At 48.2% G+C, this 13016-nt stretch overlaps 1 protein-coding gene across 1 annotated transcript in view; it reads right to left on the bottom strand.

Moving 5' to 3' along the window:
• Positions 1-12648, bottom strand: part of RASGRP2 (RAS guanyl releasing protein 2) — a 61020-nt gene extending 48372 nt beyond the window's left edge. The window contains exon 1 of the mRNA XM_070951553.1: positions 12565-12648. The gene's annotated coding sequence lies outside the window, so the exon portion shown is untranslated. The remainder of the gene's footprint in view (positions 1-12564) is intronic.
• Positions 12649-13016: the final 368 nt, after the last annotated feature.

Here is a 13016-nt window from a genome sequence, read left to right as displayed (position 1 = left end):
AGCTGGCTCTCGGGAGGCAGAGAATAGATGGGGACGGGGCCAGTCAGAATTTTTCCTACCGGTTCTCCGAACTACTCAAAATTTCCGCTACCGGTTCTCCAGAACTGGTCAGAACCTGCTGAAACCCATCTCTGCTCTCCTGTTTGCACCTGCGTTGCTTCAGGGTGAGGCCCCTCAAGAGTGTCAGAAAAGTGTCGTGCAAAAACAAATTGCAATTGTTCAGAGCCGCACCTACAAATCTTGCAGCCCTTGCTTAGGAAACGTTTCCTGTGTGCAGAAACTCGCTGCGACAGGACACACTTCCCTTGCACAAAGTTAAACAACAACAACAGTTGGGGCGTTCATTCGTTCCCTGTTCTGATCGAAGGCGGTCTTCCCCAGCGTGCTCCTTTCCCAACCAACTGGTCCAATCATTCCCAGCATTCCTTCTGCCAGGAATTAGCTAAGCAGATTTGCAGCTGTTTAGCCCTTGGATGGGAGACCACTAAGAAATCCCGGGGAATGGAAAGCTACTTGGGAAATGAAAAAAAAACAAAAAATGTCCCTGAAAAAGGCAATACAGATAATCCTCGACTTACAACCATAATTAGGCCAGGAGTTACCATCACAAGCTGATCAACACATGATCTGATCAGTGGTGGGTTGGTCCCGGTTCGCACCGGTTTGGGAGAACCGGTAGTAGTGGAGGCGGGAGGCTCTGCCTATCCACCCAGAAGTCATCAAATACGCCCTGCGCGTCAGGGGTGGGTTCTAAAATTTTTTACTACTTGTTACGTGGGCGTGGCTTATTTTGTGGGTGTGGCTTGATGATCATGTGACAATTCTTTAGGATTTAGCAGAGGTACTGGTCTACCAGGCTTGCAGAGACAAAGAGAACTGGTTCGGTGGTGTCACTGCTACCGGCTCGGCCGAACTGGGCCGAACCGGGAGGAACCCACCACTGCTGTACATGCGCAGAAGCTTCTTTTGCTTCGCGCGATCGAACCGGTAGTAAAGGTAAGGGAAACCCATCACTGGATTTGATCCAATTTTATGATTTTTTTTTTTTTGCAGTGATCAGTAAGTGAATGATGGTCATTAAACGAACCAATTTTATCCATTGGGTGTTTTTTGCTGGAAATGGTAAGTAAACAACAAAAAAGGTTAAAAAAAACATGGTCATGTGACTATGGCACATTGCAAATGGCTGTACAGGGGAGCTGCCTGCCCAAGCCCCCAAAATGAGACCAGATGTCATAACTTCAAAATAGGGTCCTAAGTAGATTTTTTTGGGGGCGGGGGTGTCTGTTGTAACTTTGAACAGTCGAAGGGGTCATAAGTCAAGGACTACCTGTATCTGTTGCCAAGGGTCCAGCTTAGCTCATGGGAAACTTTGTGATTTAATGCAGCTTGTCCTTGACGTACAATAGTTGGTGACCGTTCCAAGTTACAACGGCACTGAAAAAAAGTGACTTATGACCGTTTTTCACACTTTACGGCTAATGCAGGATTCCCATGGTTATGTGATTAAAATTTGGACACTTGGCAACTGGCATGTATTTATGACCCTTGCAGTGTCCCGGAATTACACGATCCGCTTTTGCGGCCTTCTGACAAGCAAAGTCAATGGGGGAAGAAGGGGGAGCCAGATTCACTTAACAACTGGGTGACTCACTTAATAACTGCAGCGATTCACTTAACCACAGTGGCAAGACAGGTCGTAAAATGAGGCAAAATTCACTTGACAACTGTCTTGCTTAGCAAGAGAAATTTTGGTTTCAAAATTGGGGTTAAACTACAAGACCTCTAAGATCCCTTCCAACTCTGTTACCGTGTTTCCCTGAAAATAAGACCCTGTCTTATATTTTTTTTGAACCCTGAAATAAGCGCTTGGCCTTATTGCCATGCGCTCTAAAGCCCAATTGGGCTTATTATCAGGGGAGGTCTTATTTTGGGGGAAACAGGGTATTCTATTCTATTTTACCTGTATTTAGGAAGGCAAGGAACATTTGGGTGGCTGAACCTGTCAACTGTTCAGTTAAAACTCTGCCCTCGGGTTTATGAAATTATTACTTCCTCCAAAGCTAAAAATACCTTTTAGAAAATAGTTTTTGTAAGCTCTGACCTGCCTATTCAATTTTATTTATTTTTTCCTGATTGCTCAAAGGTGCAGATTTTGCACTTCCCCAAAAATGCTTACGCAGAAGTCAACTCAGACAAAACCCACCAAAAATACATTTGCAAATGAAACGGGCATTGTTTGGGAAAAAAAAATGGATTTAGATGCGTATTTCTCTTTGGGAGTTAAGAAAAGATTTCTTTTAGAGGAAAACCTATTTTGTGCTATCTCTGAATTCCAGTCCCAATCCACCTGGATATTTAGGAAAGAAACGCATATTCCAGGTTGCTTATAGAAAGATCGCATGAAAAAAACTGATTACTGGACAAAGCCTGGAGCAGAATTGCATAAATCAGGAATAAATGATACACCATTTTTTGGTTTCATTTGAAAGCAAAAAAGAAAAAAGAAAAATTAGGGACAGCCTCCATAAGCAAAGGCATGCAGCGTTAGCAGATTTCAATTCTTTCCTTGCTGACATCGACATAATTTCTAAAACATGAAAAAGAAAGAAGGAAAATATTGCAGCCTCAAAACCAAGTGGATTCACAGTGATTTGGGACGTATCCTGAAAAATGGTAGCTCTAGACTTGCAAACATTTGTTCAAAGTTACGACGGCACTTTAAAAAAGTGACATGACCATTTTTCACACTTAATGACCATTACAGCAATCTCATGGTCATGTGATCCTAATTTAAATGCTTGACTCCTATTTATGACGGTTGTAGTGTCCCGCGGTCATTGCGAACATCTGTCAAGCAAAGTTCACGTGGGAAGCCAGATTCACTTAACAACCCTGTGACCTACTGAACAACTGGAGTGATTCACTTAACCACGGTGTCAAGAAAGGCCGTAAAATGGGGTAAAACTCACTTAACAACTGTCTTGATGAGCAAAGGAACTCCTGGGCTCAATTGTGGTCGTATGTCGAGGACTTGTTTTGCTCTTCTGTGTTCAAGTTGTCGTTTTCTGTGCCTTTCAAACAATTTGTGTGTTTCCTTTTCACCAACATTAACGTTCACACAATTCACCGGCTGTTGTGAATTCGGACAGCTTTGCTGTTTTGCTAAACCGTGTTTAAAGTTTGGTACCAGGTGTAAAACCGACCAGCCAACCAATCTTAAAGAGATGTCTGTACAGGTAGTCCTCGACTTACAACCATTCATTTAGTGACCATTTGAAGTTACAACGGCACTGAAAAAGGCCACTTATGACTGGTCCTCGCACTTACGGACGGCTACAGCATCCCCGTAGTCAGGTGATCCAGATTTGGGTGCTTGGAAACTGGCATGTACTTTTAGAATTTTAAAATTTTAGAACCCACCCCTGTAAAGGATGTATGTTTGTGTTTTTATTTTTATAGTTATAATGCAGAGGTGGGTTTCAGCAAGTTCTGACCAGTTCTGGAGAACCGGTAGCAGAAATTTTGAGTAGTTTGGAGAACCGGTAGTAAAAATTCTGACTGGCCCCGCCCCCATCTATTCTCTGCCTCCCGAGTCCCAGCTGATTGGAGAAGGAATGGGGATTTTGCAGTATCCTTCCCCTGCCATGCCCACTAAGCCACGCCCACCAAGCCACACCCACAGAACCGGTAGTAAAAAAATGTGAAACCCACCATTATAATGTACACTGAAGACAGCATTTAATTTCGTTGTACATGTGCAATGACAATAAACTAAACAATTGCAAACCCTTTTTTATTTTTTTGCAAACTTTCTAGTGATCTTGCAAAAACTTGATCCTGAAATTTATTTATTTATTTATTTTTGACCAAAATGACTGAAGTTTCAGGTCCCGCTTTGCAAGCTTCCCCAAATCCCTGGTCACTCTGGGAAGCGGAGGCCGGACAGTCCCCAGCAAGTTTCCTTTTTGCATCTGTGCAGCTGCAAATCTCAAAAAACAAGAACAGCTCTCCTAAGTCACGGGGGACAAATGCACAACATTTTTTTAATGACCGGATGTAAGAAACGGGGTTGTTTGTAACAGGATATTGGCCTACTATGTCATCTGCAATTTTGCAAGCTTTGGGAATGAGGCCTTCATTCTGGAAACATCCCCTGGCTAAAGTTCAGGAACCAGCGAGCGGTCTCTGAGCATGTGCAGAGAGCGGTTTTTTTTTTTCCTCATTAAGATGCAGCAGAGAGAGTAGGCACCTCTGGAAGTTTTGGACTGGGCTCAAACTTGGCCCTTCCTGTTAAAGATCTGTTTTTTCCAGCTCTGGTGCCCTCCTGAAGGTAGAGTGGGACTACAATGCCCATCATGCCCTGCTGGTGGCTTGAGGAGTATGGAAGCAAGCATGCTGGTGCTTCCAGAAATTGTTTAAAAGTGGTAAGGAGTGGGGAAAGCGATGGCTCTCCAAAAATTCCTCACCTCTGCTCAGAATTACCTGTACACAGGTAAGTCCTCGGCTTATGGCCACAATAGAAGCACCGAATTTCTGTCGCTCACCGAGACATTTGCCCCGTTTTAGCCCCGTTTTCCCGATTCTTTCTTTGCCACCGTTGTTAAATGAATCGCTTGCAGTTGATAAATCAGTCACCCGGTTGTAAAGTGGATCTGGATCTCCCCTATTGACTTTGCTTGTCAAGAAGGTCGCAAAAGGGAATCATGTGATGGCAACGGTTGTAAGTATGAGTCAGTTGCCAAAAATCTTGAATTTTGATCCCGTGGCCATGGGGATGCTACAAAGGCCGCAACTGTGAAAAAACGGTCGTAAATCCCTTTTCTCAGTGCTGTTGTAACTTTGAACGCTTCCTAAACTATTGTTAAGTGGAGCATACCTGTAGTTTGGGACCATGGGCTTTGTAGTTAAGCCGGACGGAAGTCACCGTCTTGCTTTGTTAACTTGCCTGGCCTAACGCAGCAAATATTGCTGCATTTTCTTCCCGCTCCAAGCCGAAACGCCGAAGGACCAGACTCCGGCATTAATAATGCAGTAGACAATGTAATTATTCCTGCCTTTTTAAGCCTCAGAAAAATGTGTTTTTGGGTCAGGCAGCTGGCTGCCTCAGCATCCTCTCCGGTTGGCAACTGGGCTGCCGACGAGCGTTAGGATGGCCCCGGATTCCTCTCCTTCTTTGGTGTTATAATAAACATGATTAGCAATCACAATATAGCCCGCCTTCCTAAAACGGGCGTCCTCTTTATTTGAGAAGGAGAAATAAAAGAATAAAAATCAAACGTGGCGGCCGATTTCTTCAGCAGGGTATTTGCCTTGGAAAGCTGCCGCCTTGCCCAAGACAACTGGGATTAGAGAAACATCTCTGAACATGCGTCCCCAGATAAATGTACTTCCCCCCCACCACTATCTGACCCCCTTTCTTAAAAGGCGGCAACTGTGCTGTCTTGAGCCCCCCTGCACCTTTTCAAACCCCCCACAGCGTGAATGGAGCATCTCCACGCACAACAGCTTTTGCATTCCCTGCAAGATGCAGGATGAAATTTCCAGCCTTTGGGAACAAAGGGCTACAAGCAGCAAAGCGGGGTTTTGTGTTTTTTTTCCTCCCCTGGCCTTGTGCCAGCCGGCTCACGCGTCCTCCTACATGTAAGGCTGCTCCAGTGTCCTTGGAGAACCCTGGTGCAAAGTCACACACGCGTGTGTGCACACCGGAGAAGCTTTCTCCCTTTTTTCCCTGCGCACCCATGCGCCCCCCACCCCACCTCCATCCCGAAGCAGTTGTGGAATGCTGAAAGACGCACTAAAATCCGGGGGCTTTGCCAGCACATGACGCAGGATTGACCGATGGGACATGTCCAGCAGCCCGCCTCGGGGGTGGGGGTGGGCTAACATAAAGCTGCCTGGCCAGAGCTCCCAGGCCCAAACCCTCTCCTTCTTCCTTCATTTGGCAAAAGGAGTTCAGCTCCTAGGAAGAAACTGCAGCACACAGGGGATGCGCATATACCCCGTGGTTGAAATTAAAGGGAATCAGAGCATTTATCTCAAACTGGGAACACGGGAGCTGCCTTCACACAAGATGTAGGACAGTGGTGAAATTCACATTTTTTTTACTACCGGTTCTGTGGGGCGTGGCTTGGTGGGTGTGGTGTGGTGTGGCTTGGTGGGCGTGGCAGGGGAAGGATACTGCAAAATACCCCAACCTTCGTGCTTTCCGCCGTGCCCTCAAGACCCTCATGTTCCAACAAGCGGGGCTAAACATATGAACATGTGAATGAATTTTTTAAATGTTATCTAATTCTGGGTTTTATTTAATTGACCAAACTAAGTAATAATTTTAATTAGCAATTTTATGATGTTTGTGTGTCTATATTTTTCTTGACTGTACACCGCCTTGAGTCCTACGGGAGAAAGGCGGTATAGAAATATAATAAATAAATAAATAAATAAATAAATAAATAAATAAATAAATAAATAAATAAATAAATAAGTAAGTAAGTAAGTAAGTAAGTAAGTAAATAAATAAATAAATAAATAAATAAATAAATAAAATCCCCATTCCCACCCCACTCCAGGGGGAAGGATACTGCAAAATCCCCATTCCCACCCCATTCCAGAGGAAGGATACTGCAAAATCCCCATTTCCACCCCACTCAAGGGAGAGGATACTGCAAAATCCCCATTCCCACCCCACTCCAGGGGGAAGGATACTGCAAAATCCCCATTCCCACCCCATTCCAGAGGAAGGATACTGCAAAATCCCCATTTCCACCCCACTCAAGGGGGAGGATACTGCAAAATCCCCATTCCCACCCCACTCTGGGGGAAGGGATACTGCAAAATCCCCATTCCCACCCCACTCCAGGGGGAAGGATACTGCAAAATCCCCATTCCCACCCCACTCCAGGGGGAAGGATACTGAAAAAATCCCCATTCCCTCCCCACTCCAGGGCAAGGATAGTGCAAAATCTCCTGGAATGGAGATTTTTGCAGTATCCTTCCCCCAAGAGTGGGGTGGGAATGGAGATTTTGCATTATCCTTCCCCTGCAACGCCCACCAAGCCACACCCACCAAGCCACACCACCGCCCACAGATCCAGTAGTTTAAAAAAATTTGGATTTCACCATTGGCCTGGGCCACTCATAAACTTGTCAGCTTCTTTGCCACTTCACACCCATCAGACTTTGGAAATGCAACATCCAACGGTCACAGTTTTAAAGCGAAACCAAGGAGTAAAAGTTAAGAACATCAAATCAGAGATCAAATCAGCTCCTGGATCAATTCAGTGGGGAGAGTGAATTTTGTTTGCGGCTCCCACTCAAGGGATGAATTTAAGGCCACTCTGCACAGCTTCCAAGCTTCCAAATACAGGTAGTTCTTGAACCCAACATTTTCATTGCTAAGCAAGACAGCTGCTAAGTGGGGGGTTTTGCCCCATTTTATGACTTTTCTTACGACCGCAGTCGTTAAGTGAGTCACACGATTGTTAGATGAATTCTGGCTTGCCGTTGACCTTTGCTGGCCAGAAGGTCGCAAAAACATGACCCCAGGACATTGCATAACTATGAACCCAATCCTGAGCATCCGAATTTTTATCACGTGACCATGGGGATGCTACAGCAGATGTGCGAAAAACGGTCACGAGCCACTTTTTTCACTACCATTGTAACTACAAAGAGTCGCTAAATGGACTGTCGGTAAATGGAAGAGTATCTGTAAGGTCACATGCCACATGTTGAAAAGAGAAAAATACATTGGGGAAATCCTAAGAAATCCCACCAAAACTTTTACAAAATGTTTTGCACCCAGATTTTTGCTCGTCTCTGGTCTCTGTCTGCCCGCTGAATCCCACACCAAATGCATTGGACTACATCTCCAAGCATCCCCTGCAGGGCTTCCGTTATGGAAGTTGCAGTCCAGATATCTGGGTCTCCATTGAGTCCCCCCGATGTACGAGTTGGGAAAGTCAAATGACGAGATCCAGGGGAACTCACTGCCTACTGAATGTCGGCGTTCTCCCGAATCCTAAACGAATCAAACTCACTGCATTTTACTTTGCATTCAGAGCCAGAACAAACAAAATGACAAACCAAGATCAAAATTAAGTTTCAGGTGTAAAACTGTAGTTAATTCTCTTAGTTGCCCCAGCTAAGCAGTCAAGCCATCATCACCAAGTTTCACCCAACAACAGAGATGGAAACCAAAGGTGTCCGGGGAAAGGCGATAAATTAGAACGCAGCTTTGCTGAGTTAACAGATAGAAATAACCCCATTTCCCCGAAAATAAGACCTCCCCTGATAATAAGCCCAATCGGGCTTTTGAGTGCATGCGCTGAAATAAGCCCTCCCCCAAAAATAAGCCCTCCCCGAAAATATTTAAACGCAGAGCTGGAAATCAGGTAAGACGGCAAGAGGAGCCCCATCTTGCTCCATGCTCCCCCAAAATAATAAGACCTCCCCGAAAATAAGGCCAAGCGCTTATTTTGAGGTTCAAAAAAATATAAGACAGGGTCTTATTTTGGAGGAAACACGGGTAGTCTTAAAGGAGGAAGGAGGAAAGGAGAGAGGGAGGGAAGCAAGGAAGGGAGGTTGGGGAAAAGGGGAAGGAAAGAAGGAGGGAAGGAAGGAAGGAGAAAGGTGGGAGGGAGGGAGGAGGGGGAAGGAGGGAGAGTGGAAGGAAGGAAAGAAGGATGGGGAAAAGAGAAGGAAAGAAGGAGGTAGGGAGGGAGAGAAGGAAGGAAGGATGGGGAAAAGGGGAAGGAAAGAAGGAGGGAAGGAAGGAGAAAGGTGGGAGGGAAGAAGGAGAGGGAAGGAGGGAGAGAGGGAAGGAAGGGGGAAAAGAAGGATGGGGAAAAGAGAAGGAAAGAAGGAGGTAGGGAGGGAGAGAAGGAAGGAAGGATGGGGAAAGGGGGAAGGAAAGAAGGAGGGAAGGAAGGAGAAAGGTGGGAGGAAGGAAGGAGAGGGAAGGAGGGAGAGAGGGAAGGAAGGAAGGAAAGAAGGATGGGGGAAAAGAGAAGGAAAGAAGGAGGTAGATAGGGAGAGAAGGAAGGAAGATGGGGGAAAAGGGGAAGAAAGAAGAAGGGAAGGAAGGAGAAAGGTGGGAGGGAGGAAGGAGAGGGAAGGGTGGGAGAGAGGGAAGGAAGGAAGGAAGGATGGGGGAAAAGAGAAGGAAAGAAGGAGGTAGGGAGGGAGAGAAGGAAGGAAGGATGGGGAAAAGGGAAAAGAAAGAAGGAGGGAAGGAAGGAGAAAGGTGGGAGGGAGGGAGGGATGAAAGCAAAGGGAAAAAGAAGAAAATGCCCCCCAAAAGTGGGGAACCTGATAGAGATCAATTTATGGAAATCAAATGCTCAGAAGGGTTGAGTGGGCACCTTATGTCTGGCACTGAGTACAGCAACAGCCTGATTCCCAAGAAACGTTGCCATTTCCTTTGCAACTTCGCTTGGGCTCTATCCTCTAAATACAGATCGTCTTGACTTACAACCATTCGTTTAGTGACCGTTCAGTTACAACGGCACTTAAAAAAAAGCAACCGTGATGACCATTTTTCACACTTTACAACTGTTGCAGCCTGCCCCTCGGTCAGGTGATCAAAATTTCAGACACTCGGCTGCAGATTCATATTTACGACAGTCGCAGGGTCCCCAGGTCATGTTTTGTAAACCTTCTGCCGAGCCAGATTCAACTTAACAACCGCGTAACTAACGTTAAAACTGCAGCGACTCATTTAATATCTGTGGTAAGAAAGGTCGTAAAAATGGGGACAAAACTCACTGAACAACTTGTCTTGCTTAGCAGCCGAAATTGTGGTCTCAGGCTGTGGCCATAACCCGAGGACTACACATGCAGGAACATGTGAGAATCGCTGTCCGAACATGCATCTCCACCAGCCTGGAGAAAGGACTGAGAAACTCCTACTCCCCTTTAGCCAGGGAGCTATGCTGCTTAGCCTACTCTACAGGGTTGTTGTGAGGACCAAGCAAGTCGAGAGAAGCATCATTTAGTGAATCCAGTTAGTCGTAAAGTAATCTCGTTATTCCAGTTAGTTGTAAGTAGAGGACATTTTGGAGTCGCACGAACCATTCATTTACCAGTCCCAACAGCAAATGAGTCTTTGGAACTGCCTGCTACAGCAGGGGTCTCCAACCTTGGCAACTTTAAGCCTGGCGGACTTCAACTCCCAGAATTCCCCAGCCAGCCAAGCTTTAAGCCTGGCGGACTTCAACTCCCAGAATTCCCCAGCCAGCCAAGCTTTAAGCCTGGCGGACTTCAACTCCCAGAATTCCCCAGCCAGCGAAGCTTTAAGCCTGGCGGACTTCAACTCCCAGAATTCCCCAGCCAGCCAAGCTTTAAGCCTGGCGGACTTCAACTCCCAGAAGCAAAGCTGGCTGGGGAATTCTGGGAGTTGAAGTCCTCCAGGCTTAAAGTTGCCAAGGTTGGAGACCCCTGTCCTACAGGACCCCTACACACAACTCGCTTTGGCCAAAGGCTCAGAAGGTTTCTGGTGTCATGATAAACCCACCCCTCCCACAAGGGCAGGAAAGAGATCCAGGCCAAATGTGGGTTTGTTCCAACTCTGATCTGCTCCCGTCCCACTCCAGCCCCACGCAAGAATTGTATGGCGGAGAAAGATTATTATTAATCTTTTAAAGCAGGCCTTTGTGCTCGGAAATAGTGGGTTAGCAAGAGAGTTATTTTTAGGCCTGCCTGTGTGTTGTGTGTCGCTTCGGGGGCTCACAACTGCTAGCAGAGAAGCCGATAACACCCAGGACTCCTGCTCCATACGACACCAGGTCCTGCAAAATCACCTTCCCTTTGCACGCATGTGTACACAAACTCACCCGCGCAGACCCACCTTGCAACGGATGCACCTCAAATTAAACGCCCAACCTTTTTCCTTCCCACCCAAGACCCCCTCGGTTGCAAAAGAGCGGCCTTTTTCAGCTGCCACATTGCAAAGCAGGACTTCCCCACACAGACCTCTGTGCGTGTGCTTGCGGGCGCGCACACACCCAGTTGTCGACAGATTGTGTGGCATCAACATTTATCAACGCAGGCAGCTGCTCCCTGCCCCAAAATAAATAAAATTAAAAAAAACCCCAAGAGGACGCATGGACACACCGAACAGGGTGGGGAGCAGAGACGCTCTTCGTTGCCCAGTTTTTAATTTTTTTTAAAAAAAAGAAACCAGCAATCTCAGTTTGTCTGCTTCCAAGCTACTTCCCACTGGGCCACCAGGGCTCCCTCGAGACGCATTCTTCCTCCAGGCGCATGGCACACAGATGCAGTCATTTTATACACCGGGCTCCACGCTGCATTGCACACAAAGTCTCTGGCCATACACACACACACACACACACACACACACACACACCGCCAAAGGATCCCCCCCCAGTTGTGTGCGCACCCCAGCTTCTCCCTGGCACATCGTTCCCCAAAAGCCACACACATTTTTAACATTCACAATCCGGGAAAGGAGGAGGATTGGAGAATCCCCAACGCCCAAATCAGGGTTTTTGGGTTTTTAGTTTTTTTTTCCAGTTTTTGTAGAGAAGCACATCTGGGTCTTTTGACAGACAGCCATCAGGAGCAACCTGACAGGTTGGATGGTTAAGAAATCTCTCCCCCCCACACTTTTTCTCTTTTAACAAAAGCCCTTTGGAAAATACCCTGCTTCCTTTCACACCCACCCACATGGCTAGAAAAATGTGCGGCTGCTGAGATTTTGGGGGGGGGGGTTTGAAAGAGAGGAAAAAGGGGGTGAAAGAGAATTATTTATTTTTTTTAACCCATTTTGCACGTCAGGACACGCTCAATCCAGCCTGGGCTTGTATTTGGGGCTTGGATTTTATTTTATTTTATTATTATTTTTTGCGTGGTGGCCTCTTGCATTTGAGCTCCAAAGCGGAGGATGCCCGCAAAGACCCCGGCGGCCGGTGCGCGCTTTCGCACAACGACCCAACCCAGGTCAGCCAAGAGGCCAAGCAAGCAGCGGGGCTGAGTCCCCGATCCTGGAAAAAGCTCCGTTCAAAAGCTCAACCCGCTTTCGCGGAGGTCGTGGGAAGGCGAAGACGGGTCAACTCGGGTTCAGGCCAGGGCCAACAACCGGAGGAAGCATCTTCTCCATCGGGCTGGGTCGCTTGCAAAGGAGGACAAGCGGCAGGTCGCGATCCCGAAATCCTTCCCGAAACGTTGCGCGGGGCAAAGCGAGGAACCCGCGGCGTCAGCCTGAAAAGCCGAACTTAAGTTTTTTCTTCCTCCGATCCGGGGAAGGACCGGAGAAGCGGAGGGACTCGAGCCCTTCCCCGCAAAGCCCCGGCGGGCTGCGCTTTAGCGAGGAGGCATGCATCCCCTCACCCCGGGAGCGCACTCTGTGCATGCCCAGAGGCTCGCTTCCCCGGTGAGACTCCCTCTCGCTTGCAGCTATCCTCTCCTGCGCCTTCCAAGCGGCGAGGGGGGTCCGATCCCCTCCCCATCCCGTCCGCCTCGCCCTCCGGGCACTCTGTTCACGCTCAGAAGCACCCTCGCCCTCCCCTCCCCAGCGCCCCTTTCCCTCTTTCTCCGCTCACTCACCGGGGACGGGGCGGCTCGCCTTGCGCGCCCGGCTGGCTGTCCTTTCCGCCCCGGGTTGCAGCGGAGCCCGGGACGCGCAGCAGCCTCGGCTCGCCCGCGGAGGCAGGAGGAAGGTGGGGTGGGGGGGCGGAGAAGGAGAGGAGGGGGCGATCCCAAGCGCGTCCCCGCCTCGCCTCGCCTCCCTCGCCCGCCCCCGGCTTGGCCTTGAGTCGCCGCCCGTCGCCCAGTCGGGTTTGGAGAAACCGAGCGGAGAGGAGCGCAGTGCGCAAGGAAGGGAGGCGGGACCCCTTTAGCGGAGGGAGGGAGGGAGAGGGGAGAGGAGGGGGCGCGGGGCTGGGTGGGTGGGAGAGCAACACCGTCAGACACCCCCCCACCCATCCATTTCCCCGCTCCTGAGCCTCACGCCTCCTTTCTGCCTCCGGAACGAGAGTGCCTCTGGGCGTACGCAGAGC

The sequence above is a fragment of the Pituophis catenifer genome, unplaced genomic scaffold (assembly GCF_029215685.1).
Source record: "Pituophis catenifer annectens isolate HBS135680 unplaced genomic scaffold, rPitCat1.0.hap2 SCAF_10, whole genome shotgun sequence".
NCBI lineage: Eukaryota > Metazoa > Chordata > Lepidosauria > Squamata > Colubridae > Pituophis > Pituophis catenifer.
The sequence above is the reverse complement of the archived record's forward strand: the minus strand, read 5'-3'. Positions and strand labels throughout refer to the sequence as shown.